The following is a 24336-nucleotide window of genomic DNA, read 5'->3' on the forward strand; positions in this document are numbered from 1 at the left end:
AAGCAAATGCCCAACACTTCTCTGGAAGAAACCACAGTGCCCAGGCATGTTCTAAGCCCTCCCATCCTCCCTGGGCTTCTGGCAGCAGGAGTGAAAAGAGAGGAGCAGAGCACTGGGACCCGTTTGATAAAACCCGGCTTCCCACGGGAAAGTCTTTCTCCACGTGCAGACATGCTCCCAGGTGCCTGTGGCAAGGGGAAGGAAATGCCATACACTGACCTGGAAGAGACCACAGGGCCCAGGCACAGTCTGAACCCTTCCCTCAACCCGGCGGTTTTGCTAGCAGGAGTTCAACCCCAACGAACACAGCCCGGAGACCCCTGGGGCAAAAACGGCTTCCGACGAACAATAGGTGCTTGCTGTGGACACCTATCCCAAGTGGGGGTAGCCAGCTCAACAAAATGCCACACACCCAGGTGTAAGAAACAACATTGCCCAGGCATGGTCTAAGCCCCTCACCTCGTCCCTGTGCTTTGGGGAGCCGGAGGGACAGCCGAGGCACACGGCCCTGAGACCCCTTTGCAAAAAGCCGGCTTCCCACGGAGACAGTTTTCCTGACGTGCAGACACTATCCCAAGTGGTTGTGGCAAGGTAAAGCAAATGCCCTCCACTTCTCTGGAAGAAACCACAGTGCCCAGCCATGTTCTAAGCCCTCCCATCCTCCCTGGTCTTCTGGCAGCAGGAGTGAAAAGAGAGGAGCAGAGCACGGGGACCCGTTTGACAAAAACCGGCTTCCCACGGGAAAGTCTTTCTCCGCGTGCAGACATGCTCCCAGGTGCCTGTGGCAAGGGGAAGGAAATGCCATACACTGACCTGGAAGAGACCACAGGGCCCAGGCACAGTCTGAACCCTTCCCTCAACCCGGCGGTTTTGCTAGCAGGAGTTCAACCCCAACGAACACAGCCCGGAGACCCCTGGGGCAAAAACGGCTTCCGACGAACAATAGGTGCTTGCTGTGGAACACCTATCCCAAGTGGGGGTAGCCAGCTCAAAAAAATGCCACACACCCAGGTGTAAGAAACAACATTGCCCAGGCATGGTCTAAGCCCCTCACCTCGTCCCTGTGCTTTGGGGAGCCGGAGGGACACCCGAGGCCCACGGCCCTGAGACCCCTTTGTAAAAAGCCGGCTTCCCACGGAAACAGTTTTCCTGACGTGCAAACCCTATCCCAAGTGGTTGTGGCAAGGTAAAGCAATTGCCCTCCACTTCTCTGGAAGAAACCACAGTGCCCAGCCATGTTCTAAGCCCTCCCATCCTCCCTGGGCTTCTGACAGCAGGAGTGAAAAGAGAGGAGCAGAGCACTGGGACCCGTTTGACAAAACCCGACTTCCCACGGGAAAGTCTTTCTCCACGTGCAGACATGCTCCCAGGTGCCTGGGGCAAGGGGAAGGAAATGCCATACACTGACCTGGAAGAGACCACAGGGCCCAGGCACAGTCTGAACACTTCCCTCAACCCGGCGGTTTTGCTAGCAGGAGTTCAACCCCAACGAACACAGCCCGGAGACCCCTGGGGCAAAAAACGGGTTCCGACGAACAATAGGTGCTTGCTGTGGAACACCTATCCCAAGTGGGGGTAGCCAGCTCAACAAAATGCCACACACCCAGTGTAAGAAACAACATTGCCCAGGCATGGTCTAAGCCCCTCACCTCGTCCCTGTGCTTTGGGGAGCCGGAGGGACAGCCGAGGCCCACGGCCCTGAGACCCCTTTGCAAAAAGCCGGCTTCCCACGGAAACAGTTTTCCTGAGGTGCAGACCCTATCCCAAGTGGTTGTGGCAAGGTAAAGCAAATGCCCTCCACTTCTCTGGAAGAAACCACAGTGCCCAGCCATGTTCTAAGCCCTCCCATCCTCCCTGGGCTTCTGGCAGCAGGAGTGAAAAGAGAGGAGCAGAGCACTGGGACCCGTTTGACAAAAACCGGCTTCCCACGGGAAAGTCTTTCTCCACGTGCAGACATGCTCCCAGGTGCCTGGGGCAAGGGGAAGGAAATGCCATACACTGACCTGGAAGAGACCACAGGGCCCAGGCACAGTCTGAACCCTTCCCTCAACCCGGCGGTTTTGCTAGCAGGAGTTCAACCCCAACGAACACAGCCCGGAGACCCCTGGGGCAAAAACGGCTTCCGACGAACAATAGGTGCTTCCTGTGGAACACCTATCCCAAGTGGGGTTAGCCAGGTCAACAAAATGCCACACACCCAGGTGTAAGAAACAACATTGCCCAGGCATGGTCTAAGCCCCTCACCTCTCCCTGTGCTTTGGGGAGCCGGAGGCACACCCGAGGCCCACGGCCCTGAGACCCCTTTGCAAAAAGCCGGCTTTCCAATGAAACAGTTTTCCTGAGGTGCAGACCCTATCCCAAGTGGTTGTGGCAAGGTAAAGCAAATGCCCTCCACTTCTCTGGAAGAAACCACAGTGCCCAGCCATGTTCTAAGCCCTCCCATCCTCCCAGGTCTTCTGACAGCAGGAGTGAAAAGAGAGGAGCAGAGCACTGGGACCCGTTTGACAAAACCCAGATTCCCACGGGAAAGTCTTTCTCCACGTGCAGACATGCTCCCAGGTGCCTGTGGCAAGGGGAAGGAAATGCCATACACTGACCTGGAAGAGACCACAGGGCCCAGGGACAGTCTGAACACTTCCCTCAACCCGGCGGTTTTGCTAGCAGGAGTTCAACCCCAACGAACACAGCCCGGAGACCCCTGGGGTAAAAACGGCTTCCGAAGATCAATAGGTGCTTGCTGTGGAACACCTATCCCAAGTGGGGGAAGCCAGCTCAACAAAATGCCACACACCCAGGTGTAAGAAACAACATTGCCCAGGCATGGTCTAAGCCCCTCACCTCGTCCCTGTGCTTTGGGGAGCCGGAGGGACACCCGAGGCCCACGGCCCTGAGACCCCTTTGCAGAAAGCCGGCTTCCCACGGAAACAGTTTTCCTGAGGTGCAGACCCTATCCCAAGTGGTTGTGGCAAGGTAAAGCAAATGCCCTCCACTTCTCTGGAAGAAACCACAGTGCCCAGCCATGTTCTAAGCCCTCCCATCCTCCGTGGGCTTCTGTCAGCAGGAGTGAATAGAGAGGAGCAGAGCACTGGGACCCGTTTGACAAAACCCGGCTTCCCACGGGAAAGTCTTTCTCCGCGTGCAGACATGCTCCCAGGTGCCTGTGGCAAGGGGAAGGAAATGCCATACACTGACCTGGAAGAGACCACAGGGCCCAAGCACAGTCTGAACCCTTCCCTCAACCCGGCAGTTTTTCTAGCAAGAGTTCAACCCCAACGAACACAGCCCGGAGACCCCTGAGGCAAAAACGGCTTCCGACGAACAATATGCGCTTGCTGTGGAAAACCAATCCCAAGTGGGGGTAGCCAGCTCAACAAAATGCCACACACCCAGGTGTAAGAAACAACATTGCCCAGGCATGGTCTAAGCCCCTCACCTCGTCCCTGTGCTTTGGGGAGCAGGAGGGACACCCGAGGCCCACGGCCCTGAGACCCCTTTGCAAAAAGCCGGCTTCCCACGGAAACAGTTTTCCTGAAGTGCAGACCCTATCCCAAGTGGTTGTGGCAAGGTAAAGCAAATGCCCTCCACTTCTCTGGAAGAAACCACAGTGCCCAGCCATGTTCTAAGCCCTCCCATCCTCCCTGGGCTTCTGGCAGCAGGAGTGAAAAGAGAGGAGCAGAGCACGGGGACCCGTTTGACAAAACCCGGCTTCCCACGGGAAAGTCTTTCTCCACGTGCAGACATGCTCCCAGGTGCCTGGGGCAAGGGGAAGGAAATGCCATACACTGACCTGGAAGAGACCACAGGGCCCAAGCACAGTTTGAACCCTTCCCTCAACCCGGCGGTTTTGCTAGCAGGAGTTCAACCCCAACGAACACAGCCCAGAGACCCCTGGCGCAAAAACGGCTTCCGATGATCAATAGGTGTTTACTGTGGAACACCTATCCCATGTGGGGGAAGCCAGCTCAACAAAATGCCACACACCCAGGTGTAAGAAACAACATTGCCCAGGCTTGACCTAAGCCCCTCACCTCGTCCCTGTGGTTTGGGGAGCCGGAGGGACACCCGAGGCCCACGGCCCTGAGACCCCTTTGCAAAAAGCCGGCTTCCCACGGAGACAGTTTTCCTGAGGTGCAGACCCTATCCCAAGTGGTTTTGGCAAGGTAAAGCAAATGCCCTCCACTTCTCTGGAAGAAACCACAGTGCCCAGCCATGTTCTAAGCCCTCCCATCCTCCCTGGGCTTCTGACAGCAGGAGTGAAAAGAGAGGAGCAGAGCACTGGGACCCGTTTGACAAAACCCGGCTTCCCAGGGAAAGTCTTTCTCCACGTGAAGACATGCTCCCAGGTGCCTGTGGCAAGGGGAAGGAAATGCCATACACTGACCTGGAAGAGACCACAGGGCCCAGGCACAGTCTGAACCCTTCCCTCATCCCGGCGGTTTTGCTAGCAGGAGTTCAACCCCAACGAACACAGCCCGGAGACCCTTGGGGCAAAAACGGCTTCCGACGATCAAAAGGTGCTTGCTGTGGAACACCTATCCCAAGTGGGGGAAGCCAGCTCAACAAAATGCCACACACCCAGGTGTAAGAAACAACATTGCCCAGGCATGGTCTAAGCCCCTCACCTCGTCCCTGTGCTTTGGGGAGCCGGAGGGACAGCCGAGGCCCACGGCCCTGAGACCCATTTGCAAAAAGCCGGCTTCCCACAGAGAGAGTTTTCCTGAGGTGCAGACCCTATCCCAAGTGGTTGTGGCAAGGTAAAGCAAATGCCCAACACTTCTCTGGAAGAAACCACAGTGCCCAGGCATGTTCTAAGCCCTCCCATCCTCCCTGGGCTTCTGGCAGAAGGAGTGAAAAGAGAGGAGCAGAGCACTGGGACCCGTTTGATAAAACCCGGCTTCCCACGGGAAAGTCTTTCTCCACGTGCAGACATGCTCCCAGGTGCCTGTGGCAAGGGGAAGGAAATGCCATACACTGACCTGGAAGAGACCACAGGGCCCAGGCACAGTCTGAACCCTTCCCTCAACCCGGCGGTTTTGCTAGCAGGAGTTCAACCCCAACGAACACAGCCCGGAGACCCCTGGGGCAAAAACGGCTTCCGACGAACAATAGGTGCTTGCTGTGGACACCTATCCCAAGTGGGGGTAGCCAGCTCAACAAAATGCCACACACCCAGGTGTAAGAAACAACATTGCCCAGGCTTGACCTAAGCCCCTCACCTCGTCCCTGTGGTTTGGGGAGCCGGAGGGACACCCGAGGCCCACGGCCCTGAGACCCCTTTGCAAAAAGCCGGCTTCCCACGGAGACAGTTTTCCTGAGGTGCAGACCCTATCCCAAGTGGTTTTGGCAAGGTAAAGCAAATGCCCTCCACTTCTCTGGAAGAAACCACAGTGCCCAGCCATGTTCTAAGCCCTCCCATCCTCCCTGGGCTTCTGACAGCAGGAGTGAAAAGAGAGGAGCAGAGCACTGGGACCCGTTTGACAAAACCCGGCTTCCCAGGGAAAGTCTTTCTCCACGTGAAGACATGCTCCCAGGTGCCTGTGGCAAGGGGAAGGAAATGCCATACACTGACCTGGAAGAGACCACAGGGCCCAGGCACAGTCTGAACCCTTCCCTCATCCCGGCGGTTTTGCTAGCAGGAGTTCAACCCCAACGAACACAGCCCGGAGACCCTTGGGGCAAAAACGGCTTCCGACGATCAAAAGGTGCTTGCTGTGGAACACCTATCCCAAGTGGGGGAAGCCAGCTCAACAAAATGCCACACACCCAGGTGTAAGAAACAACATTGCCCAGGCATGGTCTAAGCCCCTCACCTCGTCCCTGTGCTTTGGGGAGCCGGAGGGACAGCCGAGGCCCACGGCCCTGAGACCCATTTGCAAAAAGCCGGCTTCCCACAGAGAGAGTTTTCCTGAGGTGCAGACCCTATCCCAAGTGGTTGTGGCAAGGTAAAGCAAATGCCCAACACTTCTCTGGAAGAAACCACAGTGCCCAGGCATGTTCTAAGCCCTCCCATCCTCCCTGGGCTTCTGGCAGAAGGAGTGAAAAGAGAGGAGCAGAGCACTGGGACCCGTTTGATAAAACCCGGCTTCCCACGGGAAAGTCTTTCTCCACGTGCTGACATGCTCCCAGGTGTCTGTGGCAAGGGGAAGGAAATGCCATACACTGACCTGGAAGAGACCACAGGGCCCAGGCACAGTCTGAACCCTTCCCTCAACCCGGCGGTTTTGCTAGCAGGAGTTCAACCCCCACGAACACAGCCCGGAGACCCCTGGGGCAAAAACGGCTTCCGAAGAACAATAGGTGCTTGCTGTGGAAAACCTATCCCAAGTGGGGGTAGCCAGCTCAACAAAATGCCACACACCCAGGTGTAAGAAACAACATTGCCCAGGCATGGTCTAAGCCCCTCACCGCGTCCCTGTGCTTTGGGGAGCCGGAGGGACAGCCGAGGCACACGGCCCTGAGACCCCTTTGCAAAAAGCCGGCTTCCCACGGAGACAGTTTTCCTGAGGTGCAGACCCTATCCCAAGTGGTTGTGGCAAGCTAAAGCAAATGCCCTCCAGTTCTCTGGAAGAAACCGCAGTGCCCAGCCATGTTCTAAGCCCTCCCATCCTCCCTGGGCTTCTGGCAGCAAGAGTGAAAAGAGAGGAGCAGAGCACTGGGACCCGTTTGACAAAACCCGGCTTCCCACGGGAAAGTCTTTCTCCACGTGAAGACATGCTCCCAGGTGCCTGTGGCAAGGGGAAGGAAATGCCATACACTGACCTGGAAGAGACCACAGGGCCCAGGCACAGTCTGAACCCTTCCCTCAACCCGGCGGTTTTGCTAGCAGGAGTTCAACCCCCACGAACACAGCCCGGAGACCCCTGGGGCAAAAACGGCTTCCGAAGAACAATAGGTGCTTGCTGTGGAACACCTATCCCAAGTGGGAGTAGCCAGCTCAACAAAATGCCACACACCCAGGTGTAAGAAACAACATTGCCCAGGCATGGTCTAAGCCCCTCACCTCGTCCCTGTGCTTTGGGGAGCCGGAGGGACAGCCGAGGCACACGGCCCTGAGACCCCTTTGCAAAAAGCCTGCTTCCCACGGTAACCGTTTTCCTGAGGTGCACACCCTATCCCAAGTGGTTGTGGCAAGGTAAAGCAAATGCCCTCCACTTCTCTGGAAGAAACCACAGTGCCCAGCCATGTTCTAAGCCCTCCCATCCTCCCTGGGCTTCTGGCAGCAGGAGTGAAAAGAGAAGAGCAGAGCACTAGGACCCGTTTGACAAAACCCGGCTTCCCACGGGAAAGTCTTTCTCCACGTGCAGACATGCTCCCAGGTGCCTGTGGCAAGGGGAAGGAAATGCCATACACTGACCTGGAAGAGACCACAGGGCCCAGGCACAGTCTGAACCCTTCCCTCAACCCGGCGGTTTTGCTAGCAGGAGTTCAACCCCAACGAACACAGCCCGGAGACCCCTGGGGCAAAAACGGCTTCCGACGATCAAAAGGTGCTTGCTGTGGAACACCTATCCCAAGTGGGGGAAGCCAGCTCAACAAAATGCCACACACCCAGGTGTAAGAAACAACATTGCCCAGGCATGGTCTAAGCCCCTCACCTCGTCCCTGTGCTTTGGGGAGCCGGAGGGACAGCCGAGGCCCACGGCCCTGAGACCCATTTGCAAAAAGCCGGCTTCCCACAGTGACAGTTTTCCTGAGGTGCAGACCCTATCCCAAGTGGTTGTGGCAAGGTAAAGCAAATGCCCAACACTTCCCTGGAAGAAACCACAGTGCCCAGGCATGTTCTAAGCCCTCCCATCCTCCCTGGGCTTCTGGCAGAAGGAGTGAAAAGAGAGGAGCAGAGCACTGGGACCCGTTTGATAAAACCCGGCTTCCCACGGGAAAGTCTTTCTCCACGTGCTGACATGCTCCCAGGTGTCTGTGGCAAGGGGAAGGAAATGCCATACACTGACCTGGAAGAGACCACAGGGCCCAGGCACAGTCTGAACCCTTCCCTCAACCCGGCGGTTTTGCTAGCAGGAGTTCAACCCCCACGAACACAGCCCGGAGACCCCTGGGGCAAAAACGGCTTCCGAAGAACAATAGGTGCTTGCTGTGGAAAACCTATCCCAAGTGGGGGTAGCCAGCTCAACAAAATGCCACACACCCAGGTGTAAGAAACAACATTGCCCAGGCATGGTCTAAGCCCCTCACCGCGTCCCTGTGCTTTGGGGAGCCGGAGGGACAGCCGAGGCACACGGCCCTGAGACCCCTTTGCAAAAAGCCGGCTTCCCACGGAGACAGTTTTCCTGAGGTGCAGACCCTATCCCAAGTGGTTGTGGCAAGCTAAAGCAAATGCCCTCCACTTCTCTGGAAGAAACCACAGTGCCCAGCCATGTTCTAAGCCCTCCCATCCTCCCTGGGCTTCTGGCAGCAAGAGTGAAAAGAGAGGAGCAGAGCACTGGGACCCGTTTGACAAAACCCGGCTTCCCACGGGAAAGTCTTTCTCCACGTGAAGACATGCTCCCAGGTGCCTGTGGCAAGGGGAAGGAAATGCCATACACTGACCTGGAAGAGACCACAGGGCCCAGGCACAGTCTGAACCCTTCCCTCAACCCGGCGGTTTTGCTAGCAGGAGTTCAACCCCCACGAACACAGCCCGGAGACCCCTGGGGCAAAAACGGCTTCCGAAGAACAATAGGTGCTTGCTGTGGAACACCTATCCCAAGTGGGAGTAGCCAGCTCAACAAAATGCCACACACCCAGGTGTAAGAAACAACATTGCCCAGGCATGGTCTAAGCCCCTCACCTCGTCCCTGTGCTTTGGGGAGCCGGAGGGACAGCCGAGGCACACGGCCCTGAGACCCCGTTGCAAAAAGCCTGCTTCCCACGGTAACCGTTTTCCTGAGGTGCACACCCTATCCCAAGTGGTTGTGGCAAGGTAAAGCAAATGCCCTCCACTTCTCTGGAAGAAACCACAGTGCCCAGCCATGTTCTAAGCCCTCCCATCCTCCCTGGGCTTCTGGCAGCAGGAGTGAAAAGAGAAGAGCAGAGCACTGGGACCCGTTTGACAAAACCCGGCTTCCCACGGGAAAGTCTTTCTCCACGTGCAGACATGCTCCCAGGTGCCTGTGGCAAGGGGAAGGAAATGCCATACACTGACCTGGAAGAGACCACAGGGCCCAGGCACAGTCTGAACACTTCCCTCAACCCGGCGGTTTTGCTAGCAGGAGTTCAACCCCAACGAACACAGCCCGGAGACCCCTGGGGCAAAAACGGCTTCCGACGATCAAAAGGTGCTTGCTGTGGAACACCTATCCCAAGTGGGGGAAGCCAGCTCAACAAAATGCCACACACCCAGGTGTAAGAAACAACATTGCCCAGGCATGGTCTAAGCCCCTCACCTCGTCCCTGTGCTTTGGGGAGCCGGAGGGACAGCCGAGGCCCACGGCCCTGAGACCCCTTTGCAAAAAGCTGGCTTCCCACGGAAACAGTTTTCCTGAGGTGCAGACCCTATACCAAGTGGTTGTGGCAAGGTAAAGCAAATGCCCTCCACTTCTCTGGAAGAAACCACAGTGCCCAGCCATGTTCTAAGCCCTCCCATCCTCCCTGGGCTTCTGGCAGCAGGAGTGAAAAAAGAGGAGCAGAGCACTGGGACCCGTTTGACAAAACCCGGCTTCCCACGGGAAAGACTTTCTCCACGTGCAGACATGCTCCCAGGTGCCTGGGGCAAGGGGAAGGAAATGCCATACACTGACCTGGAAGAGACCACAGGGCCCAGGCACAGTCTGAACCCTTCCCTCAACCCGGCGGTTTTGCTAGCAGGAGTTCAACCCCCACGAACACAGCCCGGAGACCCCTGGGGCAAAAACGGCTTCCGACGAACAATAGGTGCTTGCTGTGGAACACCTATCCCAAGTGGGGGTAGTCAGCTCAACAAAATGCCACACACCCAGGTGTAAGAAACAACATTACCCAGGCGTGGTCTAAGCCCCTCATCTCGTCCCTGTGCTTTGGGGAGCCGGAGGGACAGCCGAGGCACACGGCCCTGAGACCCCTCTGCAAAAAGCCGGCTTCCCACGGAGACAGTTTTCCTGAGGTGCAGACCCTATCCCAAGTGGTTGTGGCAAGGTAAAGCAAATGCCCTCCACTTCTCTGGAAGAAACCACAGTGCCCAGCCATGTTCTAAGCCCTCCCATCCTCCCTGGGCTTCTGGCAGCAGGAGTGAAAAGAGAGGAGCAGAGCCCTGGGACCCGTTTGACAAAACCCGGCTTCCCAAGGGAAAGTCTTTCTCCACGTGCAGACATGCTCCCAGGTGCCTGTGGCAAGGGGAAGGAAATGCCATACACTGACCTGGAAGAGACCACAGGGCCCAGGCACAGTCTGAACCCTTCCCTCAACCCGGCGGTTTTGCTAGCAGGAGTTCAACCCCAACGAACACAGCCCGGAGACCCCTGGGGCAAAAACGGCTTCCGACGATCAAAAGGTGCTTGCTGTGGAACACCTATCCCAAGTGGGGGTAGCCAGCTCAACAAAATGCCACACACCCAGGTGTAAGAAACAACATTGCCCAGCCATGGTCTAAGCCCCTCACCTCGTCCCTGTGCTTTGGGGAGCCAGAGGGACAGCCGAGGCCGACGGCCCTGAGACCCCTTTGCAAAAAGCCGGCTTCCCACGGAAACAGTTTTCCTGAGGTGCAGACCCTCTCCCAAGTGTTTGTGGCAAGGTAAAGCAAATGCCCTCCACTTCTCTGGAAGAAACCACAGTGCCCAGCCATGTTCTAAGCCCTCCCATCCTCCCTGGGCTTCTGGCAGCAGGAGTGAAAAGAGAGGAGCAGAGCACTGGGACCCGTTTGACAAAAACCGGCTTCCCACGGGAAAGTCTTTCTCCACGTGCAGACATGCTCCCAGGTGCCTGTGGCAAGGGGAAGGAAATGCCATACACTAACCTGGAAGAGACCACAGGGCCCAGGCACAGTCTGAACCCTTCCCTCACCCCGGCGGTTTTGGTAGTAGGAGTTCAACCCCAACGAACAAAGCCCGGAGACCCCTGAGGCAAAAACGGCTTCTGACGAACAATAGGCGCTTGCTGTGGAACACCTATCCCAAGCGGGGGTAGCCAGGTCAACAAAATGCCACACACCCAGGTGTAAGAAACAACATTGCCCAGCCATGGTCTAAGCCCCTCACCTCGTCCCTGTGCTTTGGGGAGCCGGAGGGACAGCCGAGGCCCACGGCCCTGAGACCCCTTTGCAAAAAGCCGGCTTCCCACGGAAACAGTTTTCCTGAGGTGCAGACCCTCTCACAAGTGGTTGTTGCAAGGTAAAGCAAATGCCCTCCACTTCTCTGGAAGAAACCACAGTGCCCAGCCATGTTCTAAGCCGTCCCATCCTCCCTGGGCTTCTGGCAGCAGGAGTGAAAAGAGAGGAGCAGAGCACTGGGACCCGTTTGACAAAAACCGGCTTCCCACGGGAAAGTCTTTCTCCACGTGCAGACATGCTCCCAGGTGCCTGTGGCAAGGGGAAGGAAATGCCATACACTGACCTGGAAGAGACCACAGGGCCCAGGCACAGTCTGAACCCTTCCATCAACCCGGCGGTTTTGCTAGCAGGAGTTCAACCCCAACGAACACAGCCCGGAGACCCCTGAGGCAAAAACGGCTTCTCAAGAACAATAGGCACTTGCTGTGGAACACCTATCCCAAGTGGGGGTAGCCAGCTCAACAAAATGCCACACACCCAGGTGTAAGAAACAACATTGCCCAGCCATGGTCTAAGCCCCTCACCTCGTCCCTGTGCTTTGGGGCGCCGGAGGGACAGCCGAGGCCGATGGCCCTGAGACCCCTTTGCAAAAAGCCGGCTTCCCATGGAAACAGTTTTCCTGAGGTGCAGCCCCTCTCACAAGTGGTTGTGGCAAGGTAAAGCAAATGCCCTCCACTTCTCTGGAAGAAACCACAGTGCCCAGCCATGTTCTAAGCCCTCCCATCCTCCCTGGGCTTCTGGCAGCAGGAGTGAAAAGAGAGGAGCAGAGCACTGGGACCCGTTTGACAAAAACCGGCTTCCCACGGGAAAGTCTTTCTCCACGTGCAGACATGCTCCCAGGTGCCTGTGGCAAGGGGAAGGAAATGCCATACACTGACCTGGAAGAGACCACAGGGCCCAGGCACAGTATGAACCCTTCCCTCACCCCGGCGGTTTTGCTAGCAGGAGTTCAACCCCAACGAACACAGCCCGGAGACCCCTGAGGCAAAAACGGCTTCTGACGAAAAATAGGCGCTTGCTGTTGAACACTTATCCCAAGTGGGGGTAGCCAGCTCAACAAAATGCCACACACCCAGGTGTAAGAAACAACATTGCCCAGCCATGGTCTAAGCCCCTCACCTCGTCCCTGTGTATTGGGGAGCCGGAGGGACAGCCGAGGCCCACGGCCCTGAGACCCCTTTGCAAAAAGCCGGCTTCCCACGGAAACAGTTTTCCTGAGGTGCAGACCCTCTCACAAGGGGTTGTGGCAAGGTAAAGCAAATACCCTCCACTTCTCTGGAAGAAACCACAGTGCCCAGCCATGTTCTAAGCCCTCCCATCCTCCCTGGGCTTCTGGCAGCAGGAGTGAAAAGAGAGGAGCAGAGCACTGGGACCCGTTTGACAAAAACCGGCTTCCCACGGGAAAGTCTTTCTCCACGGGCAGACATGCTCCCAGGTGCCTGTGGCAAGGGGAAGGAAATGCCATACAATGACCTGGAAGAGAACACAGGGCCCAGGCACAGTCTGAACCCTTCGCTCAACCCGGCGGTTTTGCTAGCAGGAGTTCAACCCCAACAAACACAGCCCGGAGACCCCTGAGGCAAAAACGGCTTCTGACGAACAATAGGCGCTTGCTGTGGAACACCTATCCCAAGTGGGGGTAGCCAGCTCAACAAAATGCCACACACCCAGGTGTAAGAAACAACATTGCCCAGCCATGGTCTAAGCCCCTCACCTCGTCCCTGTGCTTTGGGGAGCCGGAGGGACAGCCGAGGCGCACGGCCCTGAGACCCCTTTGCAAAAAGCCGGCTTCCCACGGAAACAGTTTTCCTGAGGTGCAGACCCTCTCACAAGTGGTTGTGGCAAGGTAAAGCAAATGCCCTCCACTTCTCTGGAAGAAACCACAGTGCCCAGCCATGTTCTAAGCCCTCCCATCCTCCCTGGGCTTCTGGCAGCAGGAGTGAAAAGAGAGGAGCAGAGCACTGGGACCCGTTTGACAGAAACCGGCTTCCCACGGGAAAGTCTTTCTCCACGTGCAGACATGCTCCCAGGTGCCTGTGGCAAGGGGAAGGAAATGCCATACACTGACCTGAAAGAGACCACAGGGCCCAGGCACAGTCTGAAACCTTCCCTCACCCCGGCGGTTTTGCTAGCAGGAGTTCAACCCCAACGAACACAGCCCGGAGACCCCTGAGGCAAAAACGGCTTCCGACGAACAATAGGTGCTTGCTGTGGAACACCTATCCCAAGTGGGGGTAGCCAGCTCAACAAAATGCCACACACCCAGGTGTAAGAAACAACATTGCCCAGCAATGGTCTAAGCCCCTCACCTCGTCCCTGTGCTTTGGGGAGCAGGAGGGACACCCGAGGCCTATGGCCCTGATTCCCCTTTGCAAATAGCCGGCTTCCCATGGAAACAGTTTTCCTGAGGTGCAGACCCTCTCACAAGTGGTTGTGGCAAGGTAAAGCAAATGCCCTCCACTTCTCTGAAGAAACCACAGTGCCCAGCCATGTTCTAAGCCCTCCCATCCTCCCTGGGCTTCTGGCAGCAGGAGTGAAAAGAGAGGAGCAGAGCACTGGGACCCGTTTGACCAAAACCGTCTTCCCACGGGAAAGTCTTTCTCCACGTGCAGACATGCTCCCAGGTGCCTGTGGCAAGGGGAAGGAAATGCCATACACTGACCTGGAAGAGACCACAGGGCCCAGGCACAGTCTGAACCCTTCCCTCACCCCGGCGGTTTTGCTAGAAGGAGTTCAACCCCAAGGAACACAGCCCGGAGACCCCTGAGGCAAAAACGGCTTCTGACGAACAATAGGCGCTTGCTGTGGAACACCTATCCCAAGTGGGGGTAGCCAGGTCAACAAAATGCCACACACCCAGGTGTAAGAAACAACATTGCCCAGCCATGGTCTAAGCCCCTCACCTCGTCCCTGTGCTTTGGGGAGCCGGAGGGACAGCCGAGGCCGATGGCCCTGAGACCCCTTTGCAAAAAGCCAGCTTCCCATGGAAACAGTTTTCCTGAGGTGCAGACCCTCTCACAAGTGGTTGTGCCAAGGTAAAGCAAATGCCCTCCACTTCTCTGGAAGAAACCACAGTGCCCAGCCATGTTCTAAGCCCTCCCATCCTCCCTGGGCTTCTGGCAGCAGGAGTGAAAAGAGAGGAGCAGAGCACTGGGACCCGTTTGACAGAAACCGGCTTCCCACGGGAAAGTCTTTCTCCACGTGCAGACATGCTCCCAGGTGCCTGTGGCAAGGGGAAGGAAATGCCATACACTGACCTGGAAGAGACCACAGGGCCCAGGCACAGTCTGAACCCTTCCATCAACCCGGCGGTTTTGCTAGCAGGAGTTCAACCCCAACGAACACAGCCCGGAGACCCCTGAGGCAAAAACGGCTTCTGACGAACAATAGGCGCTTGCTGTGGAACACCTATCCCAAGTGGGGGTAGCCAGCTCAACAAAATGCCACACACCCAGGTGTAAGAAACAACATTGCCCAGCCATGGTCTAAGCCCCTCACCTCGTCCCTGTGCTTTGGGGAGCCAGAGGGAAAGCCGAGGCCCACGGCCCTGAGACCCCTTTTCAAAAAGCCGGCTTCCCACAGAAACAGTTTTCCTGAGGTGCAGACCCTCTCATAAGTGGTTGTGGCAAGGTAAAGCAAATGCCCTCCACTTCTCTGGAAGAAACCACAGTGCCCAGCCATGTTCTAAGCCCTCCCATCCTCCCTGGGCTTCTGGCAGCAGGAGTGAAAAGAGAGGAGCAGAGCACTGGGACCCGTTTGACAAAAACCGGCTTCCCACGGGAAAGTCTTTCTCCACGGGCAGACATGCTCCCAGGTGCCTGTGGCAAGGGGAAGGAAATGCCATACACTGACCTGGAAGAGACCACAGGGCCCAGGCACAGTCTGAACCCTTCGCTCAACCCGGCGGTTTTGCTAGCAGGAGTTCAACCCCAACGAACACAGCCCGGAGACCCCTGAGGCAAAAACGGCTTCTGACGAACAATAGGCGCTTGCTGTGGAACACCTATCCCAAGTGGGGGTAGCCAGCTCAACAAAATGCCACACACCCAGGTGTAAGAAACAACATTGCCCAGCCATGGTCTAAGCCCCTCACCTCGTCCCTGTGCTTTGGGGAGCCGGAGGGACAGCCGAGGCACACGGCCCTGAGACCCCTTTGCAAAAAGCCGGCTTCCCACGGAAACAGTTTTCCTGAGGTGCAGACCCTATCCCAAGTGGTTGTGGCAAGGTAAAGCAAATGCCCTCCACTTCTCTGGAAGAAACCACAGTGCCCAGCCATGTTCTAAGCCCTCCCATCCTCCCTGGGCTTCTGGCGGAAGGAGTGAAAAGAGAGGAGCAGAGCACTGGGACCCGTTTGACAGAAACCGGCTTCCCACGGGAAAGTCTTTCTCCACGGGCAGACATGCTCCCAGGTGCCTGTGGCAAGGGGAAGGAAATGCCATACACTGACCTGAAAGAGACCACACGGCCCAGGCACAGTCTGAACCCTTCCCTCACCCCGGCGGTTTTGCTAGCAGGAGTTCAACCCCAACGAACACAGCCCGGAGACCCCTGAGGCAAAAACGGCTTCCGACGAACAATAGGTGCTTGCTGTGGAACACCTATCCCAAGTGGGGGTAGCCAGCTCAACAAAATGCCACACACCCAGGTGTAAGAAACAACATTGCCCAGCAATGGTCTAAGCCCCTCACATCGTCCCTGTGCTTTGGGGAGCCGGAGGGACACCCGAGGCCGATGGCCCTGAGACCCCTTTGCAAAAAGCCGGCTTCCCATGGAAACAGTTTTCCTGAGGTGCAGACCCTCTCACAAGTGGTTGTGGCAAGGTAAAGCAAATGCCCTCCACTTCTCTGGAAGAAACCACAGTGCCCAGCCAAGTTCTAAGCCGTCCCATCCTCCCTGGGCTTCTGGCAGCAGGAGTGAAAAGAGAGGAGCAGAGCACTGGGACCCGTTTGACAGAAACCGGCTTCCCACGGGAAAGTCTTTCTCCACGGGCAGACATGCTCCCAGGTGCCTGTGGCAAGGGGAAGGAAATGCCATACACTGACCTGGAAGAGACCACAGGGCCAGGCAGTCTGAACCCTTCCCTCAACCTGACGGTTTTGCTAGCAGGAGTTCAACCCCAACGAACACAGCCCGGAGACCCTTGAGGCAAAAACGGCTTCTGACGAACAATAGGCGCTTGCTGTGGAACACTTATCCCAAGTGGGGGTAGCCTGCTCAACAAAATGCCACACACCCAGGTGTAAGAAACAACATTGCCCAGCCATGGTCTAAGCCCCTCACCTCGTCCCTGTGCTTTGGGGAACCGGAGGGACAGCCGAGGCCCACGGCCCTGACCCCTTTGCAAAAAGCCGGCTTCCCACGGAGACAGTTTTCCTGAGGTGTAGAACCTCTCACAAGTGGTTGTGGCAAGGTAAAGCAAATGCCCTCCACTTCTCTGGAAGAAACCACAGTGCCCAGCCATGTTCTAAGCCCTCCCATCCGCCCTGGGCTTCTGGCAGCAGGAGTGAAAAGAGAGGAGCAGAGCACTGGGACCCGTTTGACAAAACCCGGCTTCCCTCGGGAAAGTCTTTCTCCACGGGCAGACATGCTCCCAGGTGCCTGTGGCAAGGGGAAGGAAATGCCATACACTGACCTGGAAGAGACCACAGGGCCCAGGCACAGTCTGAACCCTTCCCTCACCCCGGCGGTTTTGCTAGCAGGAGTTCAACCCCAACGAACACAGCCCGGAGACCCCTGAGGCAAAAACGGCTTCTGACGAACAATAGGTGCTTGTTGTGGAACACCTATCCCAAGTGGGGGTAGCCAGGTAAACAATGCCACACACCCAGGTGTAAGAAACAACATTGCCCAGCCATGGTCTAAGCCCCTCACCTCGTCCCTGTGCTTTGGGGAGCCGGAGGGACAGCCGAGGCCCACGGCCCTGAGACCCCTTTGCAAAAAGCCGGCTTCCCACGGAAACAGTTTTCCTGAGGTGCAGACCCTCTCACAAGGGGTTGTGGCAAGGTAAAGCAAATGCCCTCCACTTCTCTGGAAGAAACCACAGTGCCCAGCCATGTTCTAAGCCCTCCCATCCTCCTTGGGCTTCTGGCAGCAGGAGTGAAAAGAGAGGAGCAGAGCACTGGGACCCGTTTGACAGAAACCGGCTTCCCACGGGAAAGTCTTTCTCCACGGGCAGACATGCTCCCAGGTGCCTGTGGCAAGGGGAAGGAAATGCCATACACTGACCTGGAAGAGACCACAGGGCCCATGCACAGTATGAACCCTTCCCTCAACCCGGCCGTTTTGCTAGCAGGAGTTCAACCCCAACGAACACAGCCCGGAGACCCCTGAGGCAAAAACGGCTTCTGACGAACAATAGGCGCTTGCTGTGGAACACCTATCCCAAGTGGGGGTAGCCAGCTCAACAAAATGCCACACACCCAGGTGTAAGAAACAACATTGCCCAGCCATGGTCTAAGCCCCTCACCTCGTCCCTGTGCTTTGGGGAGCCGGAGGGAAAGCCGAGTCCCACGGCCCTGAGACCCCTTTTCAAAAAGCCGGCTTCCCACGGAAACAGTTTTCCTGAGGTGCAGACCCTCTCATAAGTGGTTGTGGCAAGGTAAAGCAAATGCCCTCCACTTCTCTGGAAGAAACCACAGTGCCCAGCCATGTTCTAAGCCCTCCCATCCTCCCTGGGCTTCTGGCAGCAGGAGTAAAAAGAGAGGAGCAGAGCACTGGGACCCGTTTGACAAAAACCGGCTTCCCACGGGAAAGTCTTTCTCCACGGGCAGACATGCTCCCAGGTGCCTGTGGCAAGGGGAAGGAAATGCCATACACTGACCTGGAAGAGACCACAGGGCCCAGGCACAGTCTGAACCCTTCGCTCAACCCGGCGGTTTTGCTAGCAGGAGTTCAACCCCAACGAACACAGCCCGGAGACCCCTGAGGCAAAAACGGCTTCTGACGAACAATAGGCGCTTGCTGTGGAACACCTATCCCAAGTGGGGGTAGCCAGCTCAACAAAATGCCACACACCCAGGTGTAAGAAACAACATTGCCCAGCCATGGTCTAAGCCCCTCACCTCGTCCCTGTGCTTTGCGGAGCCGGAGGGACAGCCGAGGCACACGGCCCTGAGACCCCTTTGCAAAAAGCCGGCTTCCCACGGAAACAGTTTTCCTGAGGTGCAGACCCTATCCCAAGTGGTTGTGGCAAGGTAAAGCAAATGCCCTCCACTTCTCTGGAAGAAACCACAGTGCCCAGCCATGTTCTAAGCCCTCCCATCCTCCCTGGGCTTCTGGCGGAAGGAGTGAAAAGAGAGGAGCAGAGCACTGGGACCCGTTTGACAGAAACCGGCTTCCCACGGGAAAGTCTTTCTCCACGGGCAGACATGCTCCCAGGTGCCTGTGGCAAGGGGAAGGAAATGCCATACACTGACCTGGAAGAGACCACAGGGCCCAGGCACAGTCTGAACCCTTCGCTCAACCCGGCGGTTTTGCTAGCAGGAGTTCAACCCCAACGAACACAGCCCGGAGACCCCTGAGGCAAAAACGGCTTCTCACGAACAATAGGCACTTGCTGTGGAACACCTATCCCAAGTGGGGGTAGCCAGCTCAACAAAATGCCACACACCCAGGTGTAAGAAACAACATTGCCCAGCCATGGTCTAAGCCCCTCACCTCGTCCCTGTGCTTTGGGGCGCCGGAGGGACAGCCGAGGCCGATGGCCCTGAGACCCCTTTGCAAAAAGCCGGCTTCCCATGGAAACAGTTTTCCTGAGGTGCAGCCCCTCTCACAAGTGGTTGTGGCAAGGTAAAGCAAATGCCCTCCACTTCTCTGGAAGAAACCACAGTGCCCAGCCATGTTCTAAGCCCTCCCATCCTCCCTGGGCTTCTGGCAGCAGGAGTGAAAAGAGAGGAGCAGAGCACTGGGACCCGTTTGACCAAAACCGTCTTCCCACGGGAAAGTCTTTCTCCACGTGCAGACATGCTCCCAGGTGCCTGTGGCAAGGGGAAGGAAATGCCATACACTGACCTGGAAGAGACCACAGGGCCCAGGCACAGTCTGAACCCTTCCCTCACCCCGGCGGTTTTGCTAGAAGGAGTTCAACCCCAAGGAACACAGCCCGGAGACCCCTGAGGCAAAAACGGCTTCTGACGAACAATAGGCGCTTGCTGTGGAACACCTATCCCAAGTGGGGGTAGCCAGGTCAACAAAATGCCACACACCCAGGTGTAAGAAACAACATTGCCCAGCCATGGTCTAAGCCCCTCACCTCGTCCCTGTGCTTTGGGGAGCCGGAGGGACAGCCGAGGCCGATGGCCCTGAGACCCCTTTGCAAAAAGCCAGCTTCCCATGGAAACAGTTTTCCTGAGGTGCAGACCCTCTCACAAGTGGTTGTGCCAAGGTAAAGCAAATGCCCTCCACTTCTCTGGAAGAAACCACAGTGCCCAGCCATGTTCTAAGCCCTCCCATCCTCCCTGGGCTTCTGGCAGCAGGAGTGAAAAGAGAGGAGCAGAGCACTGGGACCCGTTTGACAAAAACCGGCTTCCCACGGGAAAGTCTTTCTCCACGTGCAGACATGCTCCCAGGTGCCTGTGGCAAGGGGAAGGAAATGCCATACACTGACCTGGAAGAGACCACAGGGCCCAGGCACAGTCTGAACGCTTCACTCAACCCGGCGGTTTTGCTAGCAGGAGTTCAACCCCAACGAACACAGCCCGGAGACCCCTGAGGCAAAAACGGCTTCTGACGTACAATAGGCGCTTGCTGTGGAACACCTATCCCAAGTGGGGGTAGCCAGCTCAACAAAATGCCACACACCCAGGTGTAAGAAACAACATTGCCCAGCCATGGTCTAAGCCCCTCACCTCGTCCCTGTGCTTTGGGGAGCCAGAGGGAAAGCCGAGGCCCACGGCCCTGAGACCCCTTTTCAAAAAGCCGGCTTCCCACAGAAACAGTTTTCCTGAGGTGCAGACCCTCTCATAAGTGGTTGTGGCAAGGTAAAGCAAATGCCCTCCACTTCTCTGGAAGAAACCACAGTGCCCAGCCATGTTCTAAGACCTCCCATCCTCCCTGGGCTTCTGGCAGCAGGAGTGAAAAGAGAGGAGCAGAGCACTGGGACCCGTTTGACAAAAACCGGCTTCCCACGGGAAAGTCTTTCTCCACGGGCAGACATGCTCCCAGGTGCCTGTGGCAAGGGGAAGGAAATGCCATACACTGACCTGGAAGAGACCACAGGGCCCAGGCACAGTCTGAACCCTTCGCTCAACCCGGCGGTTTTGCTAGCAGGAGTTCAACCCCAACGAACACAGCCCGGAGACCCCTGAGGCAAAAACGGCTTCTGACGAACAATAGGCGCTTGCTGTGGAACACCTATCCCAAGTGGGGGTAGCCAGCTCAACAAAATGCCACACACCCAGGTGTAAGAAACAACATTGCCCAGCCATGGTCTAAGCCCCTCACCTCGTCCCTGTGCTTTGGGGAGCCGGAGGGACAGCCGAGGCACACGGCCCTGAGACCCCTTTGCAAAAAGCCGGCTTCCCACGGAAACAGTTTTCCTGAGGTGCAGACCCTATCCCAAGTGGTTGTGGCAAGGTAAAGCAAATGCCCTCCACTTCTCTGGAAGAAACCACAGTGCCCAGCCATGTTCTAAGCCCTCCCATCCTCCCTGGGCTTCTGGCGGAAGGAGTGAAAAGAGAGGAGCAGAGCACTGGGACCCGTTTGACAAAAACCGGCTTCCCACGGGAAAGTCTTTCTCCACGTGCAGACATGCTCCCAGGTGCCTGGGGCAAGGGGAAGGAAATGCCATACACTGACCTGGAAGAGACCACAGGGCCCAGGCACAGTCTGAACCCTTCCCTCAACCCGGCGGTTTTGCTAGCAGGAGTTCAACCCCAACGAACACAGCCCGGAGACCCCTGGGGCAAAAACGGCTTCCGACGAACAATAGGTGCTTCCTGTGGAACACCTATCCCAAGTGGGGTTAGCCAGGTCAACAAAATGCCACACACCCAGGTGTAAGAAACAACATTGCCCAGGCATGGTCTAAGCTCCTCACCTCGTCCCTGTGGTTTGGGGAGCCGGAGGGACACCCGAGGCCCACGGCCCTGAGACCCCTTTGCAAAAAGCCGGCTTCCCACGGAAAGTGTTTTCCTGAGGTGCAGACCCTATCCCAAGTGGTTGTGGCAAGGTAAAGCAAATGCCCTCCACTTCTCTGGAAGAAACCACAGTGCCCAGCCATGTTCTAAGCCCTCCCATCCTCCCAGGTCTTCTGACAGCAGGAGTGAAAAGAGAGGAGCAGAGCACTGGGACCCGTTTGACAAAACCCGGCTTCCCACGGGAAAGTCTTTCTCCACGTGCAGACATGCTCCCAGGTGCCTGTGGCAAGGGGAAGGAAATGCCATACACTGACCTGGAAGAGACCACAGGGCCCAGGGACAGTCTGAACACTTCCCTCAACCCGGCGGTTTTGCTAGCAGGAGTTCAACCCCAACGAACACAGCCCGGAGACCCCTGAGGCAAAAACGGCTTCCGACGAACAATAGGCGATTGCTGTGAAAAACCAATTCCAAGTGGGGGTAGCGAGCTCAACAAAATGCCACACACCCAGGTGTAAGAAACAACATTGCCCAGGCATGGTCTAAGCCCCTCACCTCGTCCCTGTGCTTTGGGGAGCCGGAGGGACACCCGAGGCCCACGGCCCTGAGACCCCTTTGCAAAAAGCCGGCTTCCCACGGAAACAGTTTTCCTGAGGTGCAGACCCTATCCCAAGTGGTTGTGTCAAGGTAAAGTAAATGCCCTCCACTTCTCTGGAAGAAAGCACAGTGCCCAGCCATGTTCTAAGCCGTCCTATCCTCCCTGGGCTTCTGGCAGCAGGAGTGAAAAGAGAGGAGCAGAGCACTGGGACCCGTTTGACAAAGCCCGGCTTCCCACGGGAAAGTCTTTCTCTACGTGCAGACATGCTCCCAGGTGCCTGTGGCAAGGGGAAGGAAATGCCATACACTGACCTGGAAGAGACCACAGGGCCCAGGCACAGTCTGAACCCTTCCCTCAACCCGGCGGTTTTGCTAGCAGGAGTTCAACCCCAACGAACACAGCCCGGAGACCCCTGGGGCAAAAACGGCTTCCGACGAACAATAGGTGCTTGCTGTGGACACCTATCCCAAGTGGGGGTAGCCAGCTCAACAAAATGCCACACACCCAGGTGTAAGAAACAACATTGCCCAGGCATGGTCTTAGCCCCTCACCTCGTCCCTGTGCTTTGGGGAGCCGGAGGGACAGCCGAGGCACACGGCCCTGAGACCCCTTTGCAAAAAGCCGGCTTCCCACGGAGACAGTTTTCCTGAGGTGCAGACACTATCCCAAGTGGTTGTGGCAAGGTAAAGCAAATGCCCTCCACTTCTCTGGAAGAAACCACAGTGCCGGGCCATGTTCTAAGCCCTCCCATCCTCCCTGGTCTTCTGGCAGCAGGAGTGAAAAGAGAGGAGCAGAGCACGGGGACCCGTTTGACAAAAACCGGCTTCCCACGGGAAAGTCTTTCTCCGCGTGCAGACATGCTCCCAGGTGCCTGTGGCAAGGGGAAGGAAATGCCATACACTGACCTGGAAGAGACCACAGGGCCCAGGCACAGTCTGAACCCTTCCCTCAACCCGGCGGTTTTGCTAGCAGGAGTTCAACCCCAACGAACACAGCCCGGAGACCCCTGGGGCAAAAACGGCTTCCGACGAACAATAGGTGCTTGCTGTGGAACACCTATCCCAAGTGGGGGTAGCCAGCTCAAAAAAATGCCACACACCCAGGTGTAAGAAACAACATTGCCCAGGCATGGTCTAAGCCCCTCACCTCGTCCCTGTGCTTTGGGGAGCCGGAGGGACACCCGAGGCCCACGGCCCTGAGACCCCTTTGCAAAAAGCCGGCTTCCCACGGAAACAGTTTTCCTGAGGTGCAAACCCTATCCCAAGTGGTTGTGGCAAGGTAAAGCAATTGCCCTCCACTTCTCTGGAAGAAACCACAGTGCCCAGCCATGTTCTAAGCCCTCCCATCCTCCCTGGGCTTCTGACAGCAGGAGTGAAAAGAGAGGAGCAGAGCACTGGGACCCGTTTGACAAAACCCGACTTCCCACGGGAAAGTCTTTCTCCACGTGCAGACATGCTCCCAGGTGCCTGGGGCAAGGGGAAGGAAATGCCATACACTGACCTGGAAGAGACCACAGGGCCCAGGCACAGTCTGAACACTTCCCTCAACCCGGCGGTTTTGCTAGCAGGAGTTCAACCCCAACGAACACAGCCCGGAGACCCCTGGGGCAAAAAACGGGTTCCGACGAACAATAGGTGCTTGCTGTGGAACACCTATCCCAAGTGGGGGTAGCCAGCTCAACAAAATGCCACACACCCAGTGTAAGAAACAACATTGCCCAGGCATGGTCTAAGCCCCTCACCTCGTCCCTGTGCTTTGGGGAGCCGGAGGGACAGCCGAGGCCCACGGCCCTGAGACCCCTTTGCAAAAAGCCGGCTTCCCACGGAAACAGTTTTCCTGAGGTGCAGACCCTATCCCAAGTGGTTGTGGCAAGGTAAAGCAAATGCCCTCCACTTCTCTGGAAGAAACCACAGTGCCCAGCCATGTTCTAAGCCCTCCCATCCTCCCTGGGCTTCTGGCAGCAGGAGTGAAAAGAGAGGAGCAGAGCACTGGGACCCGTTTGACAAAAACCGGCTTCCCACGGGAAAGTCTTTCTCCACGTGCAGACATGCTCCCAGGTGCCTGGGGCAAGGGGAAGGAAATGCCATACACTGACCTGGAAGAGACCACAGGGCCCAGGCACAGTCTGAACCCTTCCCTCAACCCGGCGGTTTTGCTAGCAGGAGTTCAACCCCAACGAACACAGCCCGGAGACCCCTGGGGCAAAAACGGCTTCCGACGAACAATAGGTGCTTCCTGTGGAACACCTATCCCAAGTGGGGTTAGCCAGGTCAACAAAATGGCACACACCCAGGTGTAAGAAACAACATTGCCCAGGCATGGTCTAAGCCCCTCACCTCTCCCTGTGCTTTGGGGAGCCGGAGGCACACCCGAGGCCCACGGCCCTGAGACCCCTTTGCAAAAAGCCGGCTTCCCAATGAAACAGT

The sequence above is a fragment of the Ursus arctos genome, unplaced genomic scaffold, assembly GCF_023065955.2.
Source record: "Ursus arctos isolate Adak ecotype North America unplaced genomic scaffold, UrsArc2.0 scaffold_11, whole genome shotgun sequence".
NCBI lineage: Eukaryota > Metazoa > Chordata > Mammalia > Carnivora > Ursidae > Ursus > Ursus arctos.